Here is a 13,590-nt window from a genome sequence, read left to right on the forward strand (position 1 = left end):
TGAATATTAGCTAAAGCTTGCCCAGTCTGCATATTTTGGCATGCAGTTAGCGAGTGCTCGCAGACAAGGAGGCGTCTTCCATGCAAACAACCGCGGCAGTGACCAAAGCAATCACAGGGAGGTTTTTGGTGTTGCATCTAAATAACCTAGCAACTGCCAGCAACCACTGTCCAACCGCTCAGGGAACACACATTTTCTCCCTGCCAACCTCCAGTCCCTAGGCTTGTGTGCCTGAGGCCTTACCAGGCTAGCTAGTGTTAGCTGACAACTGCCTACTCCGCCCTCTTGAAGAATGTAATCAAATCAAATCAAATCAAATCACTTTTATTGTCACATCACATGTGCAGGTACATTGGTACAGCACATGTGAGTGAAATTCTTGTGTGCGAGCTTCACAAGCAACAGAGTTGTGCAAAATACAATAATGTAAACAAGCAAAATACAAGAATGGCTACATCTGAAACTAATAAATATATGTACAATATATAATAGTATATGCATTTCTGGATGTGTATACTAAATATTTTTCTACGTGTGTGTGTGTGTGTGTGTGTGTGTGTGTGTGTGTGTGTGTGTGTGTGTACACATATTTTACAAATTAAATAGAGTAAACAATAAATAAAATGTAAATGTGTCCATGAAGAATTTAAAGATTAAGGCTTTAAAATATGTTCATCACAGTGGATACATTTATCTTTTATCTATAGTCTGAGTAAAAAGGCAGAGCATTTGCACACTTTAGAAACTGCACAGTTGGCCTCCACAGCCATGTTTGTGAAGAGGGGCGAGAGAGCAGTAACCGGGTGCACAGCCCGCTCACCAGTTATAAATAGGACTGGATATTAGGATTGATTCAGCTTTATCTTTCAAATCCAGACCAGCAATTTGACCATAAATGGTCTCTTTGTTTAAATGATCCATGTGGCAAAAAAGGATGATGAATTTAGGAAACGGAGCCAGAACCCTGATTCTGAATGTTATTGCAAATGCTGCTGGACAGTCAGGAGTGTGTGCACTTGGTGTTTATCTGATATGTTTTGTCTTTAAAGTAGCTGTTTCATAACAGCTCATCTGCATTCAGCCTCACTTAAGAGGTACTGTAGGCACACACACAGACACTGGAAACAATGAAGTGACTGAGATCCCTCGCAAAACTCGATCGCCTCGGTGTAAACTCTCTTCTGTCTCTCGCAGCCCTGCTCTGATCGCCAAAAAATGAAAACGCTTCCCAAGAAACCATGACAACAACTCCACAGAGTCTGCTGGTTCTTCTCACAGAAGGAGGGGGGCAAAAAAAAGGAGAGGAAGTAAAAAGAGAGCGTTAAATCGCCCGTCTCTTCTTCTCTCTTTTGCATTATTTGTTTTTAGTGAGGATTAGCGCAAAAAAAAGGTGTGCATGTGTGCTACCGCTGTAATTGACATCGTTTTTGCAGAATTGCTCCTCATCCAAGAGCATCAACAAATGCAGACATCAAAGAGAGCTGAGCCTGAGCGGGGGGGAGGGCGTAAGGGATACAGTTAGTTAAAGGATGAGGGAAGAGGGGAGGAGAAAGGAAGCAAGAGTCAGCGTGCTGGGGGTTGGGGGTGGTAGAAATGAAGCTGTAACTGACATCGCTGCTGTTAACATTCAGTGTGGTTCATGCAACATAAGAAACAAACACTTTTCTGCTCTTTTCTTTGCATCGAGCCTGCCTTTTATCATGTGATTTTCATACAACACTCGTCCCACTCATTTTGTTTGTACATAGTTTTGTAAATGTTTTATTATTTAGTGCTTTGTTTTGCTTCGTACTCGCGGATGCCTTTTGTTAGCTGACATTTGGCGTTCCACCAAACTGAGAGCTTCCCAGGCCTGCAGAGCAAAAACCAGAGTAATCCTGACTCAGAATAAAACATTAACTCTGTTTCACTGTGTTGGCTCGCTTTGCTGTTGTCATAGCTGTGCGCTCCCAGACTGTCAATCAGGCTTGGCTGTACAAGCCTAGCTGTTAACATTACACAGATATTAGTGTTTGCTTCTTGGCTCCACAAGGTTCTGAAGAGCTGCATGTTTCTTCATCCAGAAAAAAGACGTTAAATGATCTTAGTCATGAAAAATGAGTTGTTTATGATGTTTTCGTGTGGCTCCAGGAATATTTCAGATTTCTGATTGGTCAAACTCCATAAGAAGAACTCAAGGCATGTTTTACAAATTGTTCATCTGTTCATCAACATATCTTTCTCTATGGATTTTATACATAATGGGTCTCTTTACTGTTTTAAATGTGAATAAGCAATAGTTTTGTAAAATTTCTGTCACTTGTGCTTAAACCCTGAATTCAAGGTTCAAGGTTTTGGTCACTTCATTAGCTACACCCATTCGCCTGTTTGGTAACTTGAATAATGAGCCGTATCACATGGCACTGCTTTAAGGCATGTAGATATGATCAGGACAGCCTACTCAAGGTCAAACTGAGCGTCAGAGTGAGGAGGAAAGGTGATTTAAGTGACTTTGAGTGTGGGATGGTTGTCGGTCTGAGTAATTCACAAACTGCTAGTCTGCTGGGATTTCTCACACAGTCATCATGAGTCTGAAAGTCTGAAAAGGAGAAAACATCCAGTGGGTTAAAAGTTATTGTTCAAGCGAGAATGCAGAGGAGAATTGAAAGAATGCAACAAGCTGACAGGAATTCACGCACATCATGTGTCATCCTTGAACCAAGACCGCATTGCCAACTGACCTCTCAGCCCATGTGGGTTGTTATAATCTCACCTGAGAGAAACCTCATAAATTCATCGCCCAACATGGGGCTCGAACCCACGACCCTGAGATTAAGAGTCTCATGCTCTACCGACTGAGCTGGCCGGGCTTGTATTGGCATTCAATCTTTCTGAGTAAGACCTTCTACAATAAGTCAGACTTCATAGTGTCTTGATGCATCCTCAATCATCCAGGTAAGTAGATCCCAAAAGGTTGATTCTGTTCATCTGGACGTAGCGTTTTCAGTGGGAAAATCCTTTCATCACTCATCCAAGTAACTTCTTCAGTCTCAGCTGACTGCAGGTTTCCCCAATCTTAGTAACAGTACATTTGCATAATGATTGAAACCAGCCCACTGAATGAACAACGGACTGTGAGTTCCTTGATCGTTAACATGCAAATTATCATTGCCATTGATCAACTAGATTGGAGCTCACCTAACAGTACACGTGGGTTGTTAGACTCTTACCTGAGAGCAACCTTGTAATTTCTGACCTAAAACTATATCGCCCAACGTGGGGCTCGAACCCACGACCCTGAGATTAAGAGTCTCATGCTCTACCGACTGAGCTAGCCGGGCTTCTGCATGCAGTGGCTGTGTGAGGGATATTTTCGTCGCACACCCTGTACCACTTAATTAAAGTTAACTATTGTTTAAACCCCTACCTGGATATTGTTGCTGACCATGTTCATCCCTTTATGACCACAGTGTACCATCTTCTGATGGCTGCTTCCAGCAGGATAACACACCATGTCACAAAGCTCACATCATCTCAAACTGGTTTCTTGACCATGACAATGAGTTCACTGCACTCAAGTGGCCTCCACAGTCACCAGATCTCAGTCTAACACAGCACCTTTGGGATCTGGTGGAACGGGAGATTCTCCTCATGGATGTGGAGCTGACAAATCTGCAGCAACTGTGAGATGCTGTCATGTCCAAATGGACCCAAATCTCTGAGGGATGTTTCCAGCACCTAGTTCAATCTACACCATGAACAATGAACCCAGCTCTGAAGGCACACCTTGTCAAACCTTGAAGCAGATGGGCTACAGCAGCAGAAGACCACATTGGATGCCACTCCTGTCATCTAAAAGCACGAAACTGATACACTTCACATTTGCTTATCAAAATTGCATGACAGAAGATTGGAATAACCTTTCCTAATTAGATGAGTCTCGCTTTATGCTGCAACATTCAGATGGTAGGATCAGAATTTGGTGTAAACAACATGCAAATATGGATTTATGCTGCCTTGTATTAACAGTTCAGGCTCCTGGAGGTCGATAGTCCTGAACCACAATCACCTCTCATCAGTATTCCTCCCAAGGAACTTTCTCTTCTGCAAACTGGAAGAACTGCTTTCTGAGTAAGACCTTCTACAATAAGTAAGACTTCATAGTGTCTTGATGCATGCTCAATCATCCAGGTAAGTAGATCCCAAAAATTGATTCTGTTCATCTGGACGTAGCGTTTTTAGTGGGAGAAATGTTTCGTCACTCATCCAAGTGACTTCTTCAGTCTCAGCTGACTGCAGGTTTCCCCTAAACAGTAAATTTGCATAATGACTGAAACCAGCCCACTGAAGGAACAGTGGGCTGGGAGGTCAGTTCCTTAATCATAATTATGCAAATTCTCATGACCATTGATCAACAACCACTGACTAAAACCCACTGATCAATGGCCATGAGTACCATTCACAGAGAGTTGGGGAATGGCTGCAATCACAGCATTGTAAGATTTGATCAACTAGATAGAAACTGACCTCTCAACCCACTGGGGCTGTTGGACTCTTACCTGAGAGCAATGTCATATTAAGTTCTGACCCAAAACTGCATCGCCCAACGTGGGGCTCGAACCCACGACCCTGAGATTAAGAGTCTCATGCTCTACCGACTGAGCTAGCCAGGCTTGTGTTGGGGTGGCCCTCCCAAGGAACTTTCTCTTCTGCAAACTGGAAGAACTGCTTTCTAAGCAAGACCTACAATAAGTCAGACTTCACAGTGTCTTGATGCATGCTCAATCATCCAGGTAAGTAGATCCCAAAAGGTTGATTCTGTTCATCTGGACGTAGCGTTTTCAGTGGGAAAATCCTTTCGTCTTTCGACTGCAGGTTTCCCCAATCTTAGTAACAGTACATTTGCATAATGATTGAAACCAGCCCACTGAATGAACAACGGACTGTGAATTCCTTGATCGTTAATATGCAAATTATCATTGCCATTGATCAACTAGATTGGAGCTCACCTAACAGTACACGTGGGTTGTTAGACTCTTACCTGAGAGCAACCTCGTAATTTCTGACCTAAAACTATATCGCCCAACGTGGGGCTCGAACCCACGACCCTGAGATTAAGAGTCTCATGCTCTACCGACTGAGCTAGCCGGGCTTCTGCATGCAGTGGCTGTGTGAGGGATATTTTCGTCGCACACCCTGTACCACTTAATTAAAGTTAACTATTGTTTAAACCCCTACCTGGATATTGTTGCTGACCATGTTCATCCCTTTATGACCACAGTGTACCATCTTCTGATGGCTGCTTCCAGCAGGATAACACACCATGTCACAAAGCTCACATCATCTCAAACTGGTTTCTTGACCATGACAATGAGTTCACTGCACTCAAGTGGCCTCCACAGTCACCAGATCTCAGTCTAACACAGCACCTTTGGGATCTGGTGGAACGGGAGATTCTCCTCATGGATGTGGAGCTGACAAATCTGCAGCCCAGGAGGACCTCGATAAATATGTCAGTAGTGGGTATTGATCGGCCTTCATGGGGAGTGGTTGGATTGTCTTTCACTGCATACTTTGGAACAAGACCCAGTTAAAACCTTCAGATTTAATCAGGTTCATGTTTGAGTGCTTATGTTTACAGTTCAATATACGAGCTGTCACTTCTAAAACAACATGTCTTCATACTGTTTCACAGTCAGGGTGGTGCTTTGCAAATTAGCACATTTTAAGACTGCAGACTAACGAGTTAGTATTAAAAGTAACAAATATGAGCTTATGCAAATCATTCCCTCAATTTACACTTGAATTCACCGCACACACAATCCGCTGTTAGCCCGGACTTTAATCCATTTACATTAACACGCGCCCTCATAACACTCAGCCACGATCTTCACCTCTTCATTCTCACATGAGCTGCACCGCTTGTTCGGACCAGCCTGCATGTTTTACACAACAGATAAAAGGACACAGGTCGCAATTCATTTAACACAGAGATGTTTGTGGTAGCATGTGGAAGGCATATTCTATTTTCTTATTGTTTTCTTGCTCTGTGAATCACTTTGAGGTTTGTACCGTGCAGCCATGCAGAATTAATCGAGGCAGTTTGTAAAACCTCTCTGTTTCATCATCGTGAACAGGGATGCACCATGAAACACTAATCCGCTTGTGAGGCGATGACATAACAACTCTTTTTTTCTTGTCAGGCTTTGAATGAGGCACTTTTTGAACAGCTCCAAAAAGCTGCTCTCCACTCGCCTCCAGCTTTTCATAAGCACTTATCAAGTAATCAAGTCTTAAGTGTGGACATTAAGTTCACGATCAAGACTTTTTCGTAGAGAGTAATCCAAAAAAACATAACAGCATATTATTGATTTGCTTTGTGTTATAAGCAGGCTCATCTCAGTGTAGTTTCACGGTACAGGGTGGGCCATTTATATGGATACACCGTAATCAAATGGGAATGGTTGAGAATAAAGTTACGTTGAAACCAAGCACACCATTGTTTTTCTTGTGACATTACCAATAAGTTTGATGTGTCACATGGCCCTCTTCCTATTGAAAAAACAAAAGTTGTATCCAAGATGGCCGACTTCTAAATGGCCACCATGGTCACCACCCATCTTGAGGAGTTTGCCCCCTCACATATACTAATGTGCCACAGACAGGACTTTAATATCACCAACCATTCCCATGTTATTACTGTGTATCCATATAAATGGCCCACCCTGTAGATCCTAAGTATGGATTTTTGCAGAGAGCAATTTAACTCTTATGCTACACCCAGTGGTGTCAAAAATAAGGCCTGGGGTCCAGAATCGGCCCACTAAATGTGAAGGAGGGCATAAATTTTAGGCAGGTTCAGATGTTTTACAGCTTTTCTAAATACCTCATGGCCATTCATACTACAGCAAAGTAAATAAACAATGAATGTTCCTGTTTTTTCACCGTCTACTATGGAAATTTATGATATTTTGACTGTCTGTTCATTTAAAACAAAACACAATTTTTGTACTTTTAAGCTAACGGAACATATTCTGTAAATTTATACATTTACTTGGGCTTCAGTTGTAAGAAATTTAAATTTAAGGACAGATAATATTATTTTTGTTTAACAGCTCTGGCGTCATATTTATATAAATTCTTTCTGTTACATTTTCTCCATGCGGGCTTGCTTTCTGCAGCATTAGTGGGATTTTAAACAATATCTTTTTATTAAGAGTTTTTCTTTTATACATATAAAGAAAAAGAGAAGAAAAGGATTACAGATGATCTGTACATTCGGGGTAATTAGCCTGTACATTTAAGGCTGTGAAATAGAGAAAAAAAAATTTATATAAACATACTTATAATATTTAACAAAAATAACATAATCCCTGCAAAATGATCCCATTCATTCCCACCCAGGTCACTTCACCTAGACCTGCACACTGTATTTCCACGCCTGACATAAGAGAGTTTGCTGAAAGATTCTTATAAATTTTGAAGTGCATCAAGGAAAGGACCCCACATGCTTTTAAATTTCCCACTCCATTAGTCTGCTAATCATAGACGTGACTGCGTGGCTGATGTTCTTTAAAGTCACATGCATGCACATGGTGACATTATGCAGAACCAGCTAGCTGTCGCGCAAATGGGACTCTTAACTTAGCCCAGTAAGTGTTCTAATTATATCGTTAGATCGAATCAGTGCTGGTCGTTTCCATTAGTTACTGCACAAAGCTAATTAGCTGTGCTTATACTAGGGCTGAACGATATATCGCATTTGCGATAATATCGCGACATGATCAAGTGCAATTTTCTAACCGCAAAGGCTGCGATTATACTGCGATTATAAGGCTGTCCAAATTACTACCATATCCCAGAATTCATAGCGCGGCCCAGCCAAACTCCAGTTTCCAGCAATGGCGGCCGCTACTAAGTTTTAAAATTACTCATACTAATCTTTCTGGGTCACAAAATAAACTTTTAACATATTTTCAGGCGAGAAAGTAGTTGTGTAAACATCAAATATCTGCTCGGTTTATCAAGATATCCCATATTTGCAAAAGTGCTTCGACGTTTTCAGAGGCGTCTGCTACCCACCAGCTCAACAGCTAGCCGGGAGCTCGAGGGTTACTGATGCGGCCGAGAACGGCACAACTCCCGGCACATCATTTTCAGATCACCGCGGAGTTTCGCTGCTTGGGTTAAACGTAATATATAAGTCACTTAGACAACCTAAAAATGTTATTGTTGGGCTTTTTTCAGTGTTTTGTTTGTTTGTGAGTAAATCGGTTTGGCTGAGATTAAAGTTATTAGATTAGATAAAATAAAACTTTATTAATCCCCCGGGTGGGTTCCTCCTTGGTTTTCACACAGCTGACTAAACGTCAAACAGAAAACTTATTAAACAGAAGTATGAGACAGTCGAGAATTTACACCAGTGTCTGGTTATATTTTAGATAGCAAGAAGCAGACGGCCGAGTTTATTAAACTCCACCGAGACAGCGGTGACGCTAATCAGAACTAGACCGTCCAATTTCACGCCTTTAAACTTTAAAGGCGTGTTTGTGTGTGTGTTTATACAATTGCTATTATGTTTGCACTTTATGTGTAATGTTACTGACTGCAGAGATCAGTAAGATGTGTGTATTTTTTATTTATTAGTTTTATTTATTTAATATTATTTTTTAATTGAATGACTGTCTAGTAGTTCACAGATGTCGAAAAACTGAGTGTGGTAAAGCCACTGATTTTGTTTATGTATATTTCTGCAATCTGCACATTGTACTGACTTTCATTTTAATGTTTACACCAGGGTTCCTTGTCAGCACTTTATGCTCAGATGTTTGTAAGCTAAAAATAAACTATTGTGTATGTTCAAATATACTGTTGTGATTGAAGAAGTTAAATAAAAATGTCAGTCATCAATTCATGCATCACCTCATGTCATCATAACAGAGGTCTGTCTTCCAGGAAAGAACAGTTTAAAATTAATGTAATATAGTATTGGCCATACTATATGATGTATTGCTTGTCTTTGTTTAATAATACAGAAGACAAAGACCTTAAAAAATAATCGCATCGCAATCGCAATATTGGGGCAAAAAATCGCAATTAGATTATTTTCCATAATCGTTCAGCCCTAGCTTATACAGGTGGCTCCTGTGGAGCGCGGTAGTGGAGGGAGGGCAAAGGGGGTGGAGACAGGTTGCTAACCCTTCTCAGAACTGACTGAGGCAGACCAGGCGGGGTGTAGCACAGCAGGACAAGTGTGTGTCTGTGTGTGTGCGCCTGGCTGAGCAGACGGAGCAGTAATAGCATTAGCTGACTGACTGCCTGCAGGAATGATGAGTTTGGTTGAGGACAGTAATTAATACCATCTCCTCTTTATCTGCCCGTCTGTCAGTTTAAATCAAAATGAAACTGCTGCAGCTTCCAAATTAAATATGCAAATCATTTTAGAGTAAAAACAAATTGTCGTTTCATTTCTGTGCAGAGGCTAAACAAAATCGATTGGTTTATCTCCTGGGAAGATGTTTGGGTGCAACACACAAACTAGGAGGAGGGGGGGTCTCTGCTCCTCCTTGCAAACGGGCTCCACTCAGCTTTGGATCAGAAGGATAAAGTCTTATCTGAGGATAGCTGTAAGTTAGCCCTCAACCATCTAAACATGAGGAGGATGACGTGTTGGAGATACAGAAAAGGGAGACATGTCAGTGGACCTGCAGCGGGTGTCCAAAGAGCCCGGTTGGTCAGAAAGCAGATCCTGTAATGCAAATATCACATCTGGGATCTTTACTTGTGTGCAGCTCAGCAGCTCGGCTTTTAATGTCTTAACATTAGCCTGACGCTTCGGGACAGTCTTGGCTCGGCAGCTCGGTGGTTCATCATTGTGTCTTTGTGCGAGATACTGAACAGACAAAATTCCCCCAGTGCAAAGGTTAAAAGCGCTGCATGTATACAGTAAGGACCGCTGTGCCAGTGAGGGACTGGGGCTTGTAGCATGAAGGGATTTCAGTGCTTTATAGTGCTAGAAAAGTTGTGGATGAATAACAAGGCTTTTTAACCAGAAATTGGCAACTTTTAAATGCATTTATTTAATTAATTTTAATCTGTTTTCCCTTTTCTAATAGTCCTGATGTTAAGAGTTTAAAAAAAAATAAAGGAGAAAAAAACAGCGACTGTGCAAAACTGTAGATGATTAATCTTAACAGTGAAGAAGCTGCTCATCCCATAAATCCTGATTCCACAGTGAACCTTATTTTCATCACTGTAGTGATTATACGGTTCATAATAACGTTAAAAAATAAGAAATTTGAATGTATTTTGGAGTTTGTGTGTGTGGTTGCCAGTATGGTACAGTACAATCACTCCTCACAAGCTTTTTGATGCTTTGGCTCACTAAACAACAGGACGTTTGCAGGTTTAAACAGAAGTTTCCATGGTAACAGTGAATTCCACCAATTGGCGGTGTTGCTGTTTCAGTTTAGGATTGTGGGTAGAGCAGGGTGGACTCGTGGTTCCTACAGGAGCATCGTTTCACAGTCTTGTAGCTCTGCACGTTAGATGGTTACAACAGTTTGTTTCCTAATGAAAAGCAGGATTTTGACTTTCTGAACGTCACTGTTGTGTGTGCACTGATGCTTTTGAGTATTCCTCCTTGAAAGGCTCAGGTTGAACTAGGATAGATCCTGATAAATGCTGCCGATTCGCTGTTTCTAAAGACCTTTAAAGTGATGTGTTTAATGACACAAGAGGCATGAAAATCACATGTCTGTCAGTCCTGGTAAAACTAGAAAGTCTGTTTATGTGCCACTAATTTTGTATGAAATGAGCTTTGAATGAGCTCATGGGTGGATGTGGTTTCCAGTTTTCCTGTCCAGGCTGCAGCTTCATATTTAGCTGTGTCTTCTTCTCTAACCCGGTGATCATAGCAAGAATCATAGCAAATAGCTGTTAGCCATTTTTTATCTCAAGATCTCTGTCAAGTAATTTCATACTTGACTTTCCTACAGTTTGAGCTGTTTTGGCTAGTAGTAGAAGTGTCATGAAGTGAGGAAATGAGTTCAGAGGACGTCCTAGGACTCCTTTCTTTTAAGGCACCAAAAGGCAGCAGCCTAGTGTGGGGTGATTCACACGACCCCAGCTCGTCTCCGCAGAGTCCTCAGACATCTTTCATCCTGTCACAAATCCTCCTGCGCTGTATCAGCACCAGCGTCAGAGTGGAGTAAATCCTTGTGGAGTCTGTCATGTCAGAGTTTCTCCTCTAACTCTAACCGTCTTCCTCTCTCTCCCGTCCTCTTTTCCCCCCTCTTTCTCCGTCTCGTCCTGTCCCCTTCTTTCTCTTTCCTACTATTTTGGGAGTCGTGCCAAGTTCCACTTTTCAACAGCAGAGCGGAGTCCTCGCCACGTTGCCGTGGCAACACTCCCATGGCTCACCGACATACTTTTTTCCTCCTCTTCCTCTTCTTCTTCCTCCTTCTTCTTGTCATGCTAATTTTCTCTTTCCCTCTGTGCCCTACAGTCCCAGAAACTCTTGAGATGTTTAAAGTCATTTAATCCAGGTAGAGATTTGATAGGGTGTTCTTGTCTAATATTTTCATGTGTGTGCGCATGCACGGGTTTGTTGGTATGGGTATATATGTATGTGTATATGTATGTATGTATGTATGTATATATATATATGTGTGTATATGTATGTGTATATATATATATATATATATATATATATATATATATATATATATATATATATATATATATATATATATATATATATATATATATATATACACATACATACACACACATACACACATATACACATATATACACATATATACATATATATATATATATGTATATGTGTGTATGTGTGTGTATGTATGTGTGTGTATATATATATATATATATATATATATATATATATATATATATATATATATATATATATATATATATATATATAAAAAATTGTAGGTTGTGTATCCTTCAGGTGTTAATGGGGTTATTGAAAATGTGTATATGTGCATATGTGTGTATATACGTAGGTATGGATAGATAGAAACATATATGTGTATATATTAAAAAAAAAAAAAAAAAAAAAATTACACATAACATATAATGTAATTACAAGGAGGTATTTCTGTAGTCTATTGATACTAGATAGTGGAAAAGGGGTGGGATTAAATAAGCTTATGCTTCTTCCTGCTCCTTTTTGAACATGGACGTTATTTGGAGTTGTGGTTGCTCGTTTTCCTTTTGTTTGCTTTGTTCATTTGTCTCTTTTAATTCTATTTTTTTTTTTATATATACTTTTTCAACATGTTCAAAATAAAGATTCAATCAATCAATCAATCAATCAATCCAAACTCGCAGTCGTGCCTGAACGCATCTTCGTAGGACTGAAACGCCCTGGCAGAGGTCTTCTGTGCCGCGGTTGTTTCTATTGTGTCGTTTTGGTTTTTGGGTCAGTGTGGTTGCTGGTAAACTAGTGTGACCTTTTCATTACACAAAGACAAATCCCATCAGCCCCTTTAAAGCAGCCCATGTTATCGATGATGGGTCATCTAAACTTTTCAGAAAATGGGTTGAAGTCATGTAATAATTTCAGGATACTGCTGCCTTGTCGTTACTGCCCAATAATGTTGACCTACAGATGGAACAGTTTTGTAATTTGATATAAGCTAATTATCTTTGATCTTTGAAAGCACAGGCTTTCTCATCGCTCATCTCCTCAACTTCTGGATAGTTGCCCCATCCCGAACCGCTAAACTGTCTTTACTTTAGCAACAGTTACAGCAGAGTAAAGGACAGTTATATTATTCAACTGTTTGTTGAACAAACAAATCTGAGATGAAGAGCAGCTACCGAGGCAGCAAAGGAGGATGAGGAGGAGTGCATATGTATTATTAAATACCCAGAGTGTTAGATTATTTACAACAGCTGGAGGAGGGGGAGGTCGATACTGGCTCACCCACGCACTGGTAGGGACGCTCGCTCGCACTCTCACGACGAGCCGGCGGCACAATCTGAGGTGGTTTGTGTAATTGAATGTCAGAAGCTATTAGAAGGAGGAAGGGCGGAAGAGTGTGTGAGAGACATAAAGAGGACAAACCAGTCAGTTTTTATTAAAGTTGGCATGTGAGTTTCAGGCAGGACAAACAAATTAAGGAGCATGTGAACAAATACACGTTTAGTGTCTTACAAGTGTAGAAATCGATTTCAGGGTTGAGGCACCAAAGTGGGATTATCACGTACGCCGTCATCAAGATAAAGTTTGCATCACAGACTCACAGATTCACCCTTTCTGCCAGTGTTTTTGTTTACCTCCATTGTCTCGCCTTAGTACTGTTGATTGTGTCGTTGAATATATTAGAACTGTGGGAGGCAGCGCAATAACAGCAGAGCGCTGACCTGGGAAAACACACTTCTCCCACATCTACATACTGTACGGACACACACTCCAGTGTGCACACTTTGGGAAAATACACACCATACACAGATGCCATATACGCACATATGAATACACACAGACTTGCACAAAACCCTGGCCCAAAAATAACAAGCGTGTCCCACATTGAGAGTTCACTGCAAATGGAGAAAAGCCAAGCAGCTTCCTCTCACGTG

General features: G+C 40.9%; 1 protein-coding gene and 4 non-coding genes across 6 annotated transcripts in view; 1 reads left to right on the forward strand and 4 right to left on the reverse strand.

Annotated features, from left to right (window-relative positions):
• LOC146674438 (actin-binding protein WASF3) overlaps positions 1-13,590 on the forward strand; it is a 54,359-nt gene that overhangs the window by 9,952 nt on the left and 30,817 nt on the right. The gene's annotated exons all lie outside the window — the stretch shown is intronic.
• On the reverse strand, positions 2,777-2,849 carry trnak-cuu (transfer RNA lysine (anticodon CUU)). Its single transcript has one exon. It is a non-coding gene; the product is annotated as a tRNA-Lys (tRNA).
• Positions 3,248-3,320, reverse strand: trnak-cuu (transfer RNA lysine (anticodon CUU)). The gene has a single exon. It is a non-coding gene; the product is annotated as a tRNA-Lys (tRNA).
• trnak-cuu (transfer RNA lysine (anticodon CUU)) lies at positions 4,580-4,652 on the reverse strand. Its single transcript has one exon. It is a non-coding gene; the product is annotated as a tRNA-Lys (tRNA).
• trnak-cuu (transfer RNA lysine (anticodon CUU)) lies at positions 5,059-5,131 on the reverse strand. Its single transcript has one exon. It is a non-coding gene; the product is annotated as a tRNA-Lys (tRNA).

This window comes from Rhamphochromis longiceps, linkage group LG3 (genome assembly GCF_057381845.1).
Source record: "Rhamphochromis longiceps isolate RC_006_pf linkage group LG3, R_longiceps_female_GT1.1, whole genome shotgun sequence".
Taxonomy (NCBI): Eukaryota; Metazoa; Chordata; class Actinopteri; order Cichliformes; family Cichlidae; genus Rhamphochromis; species Rhamphochromis longiceps.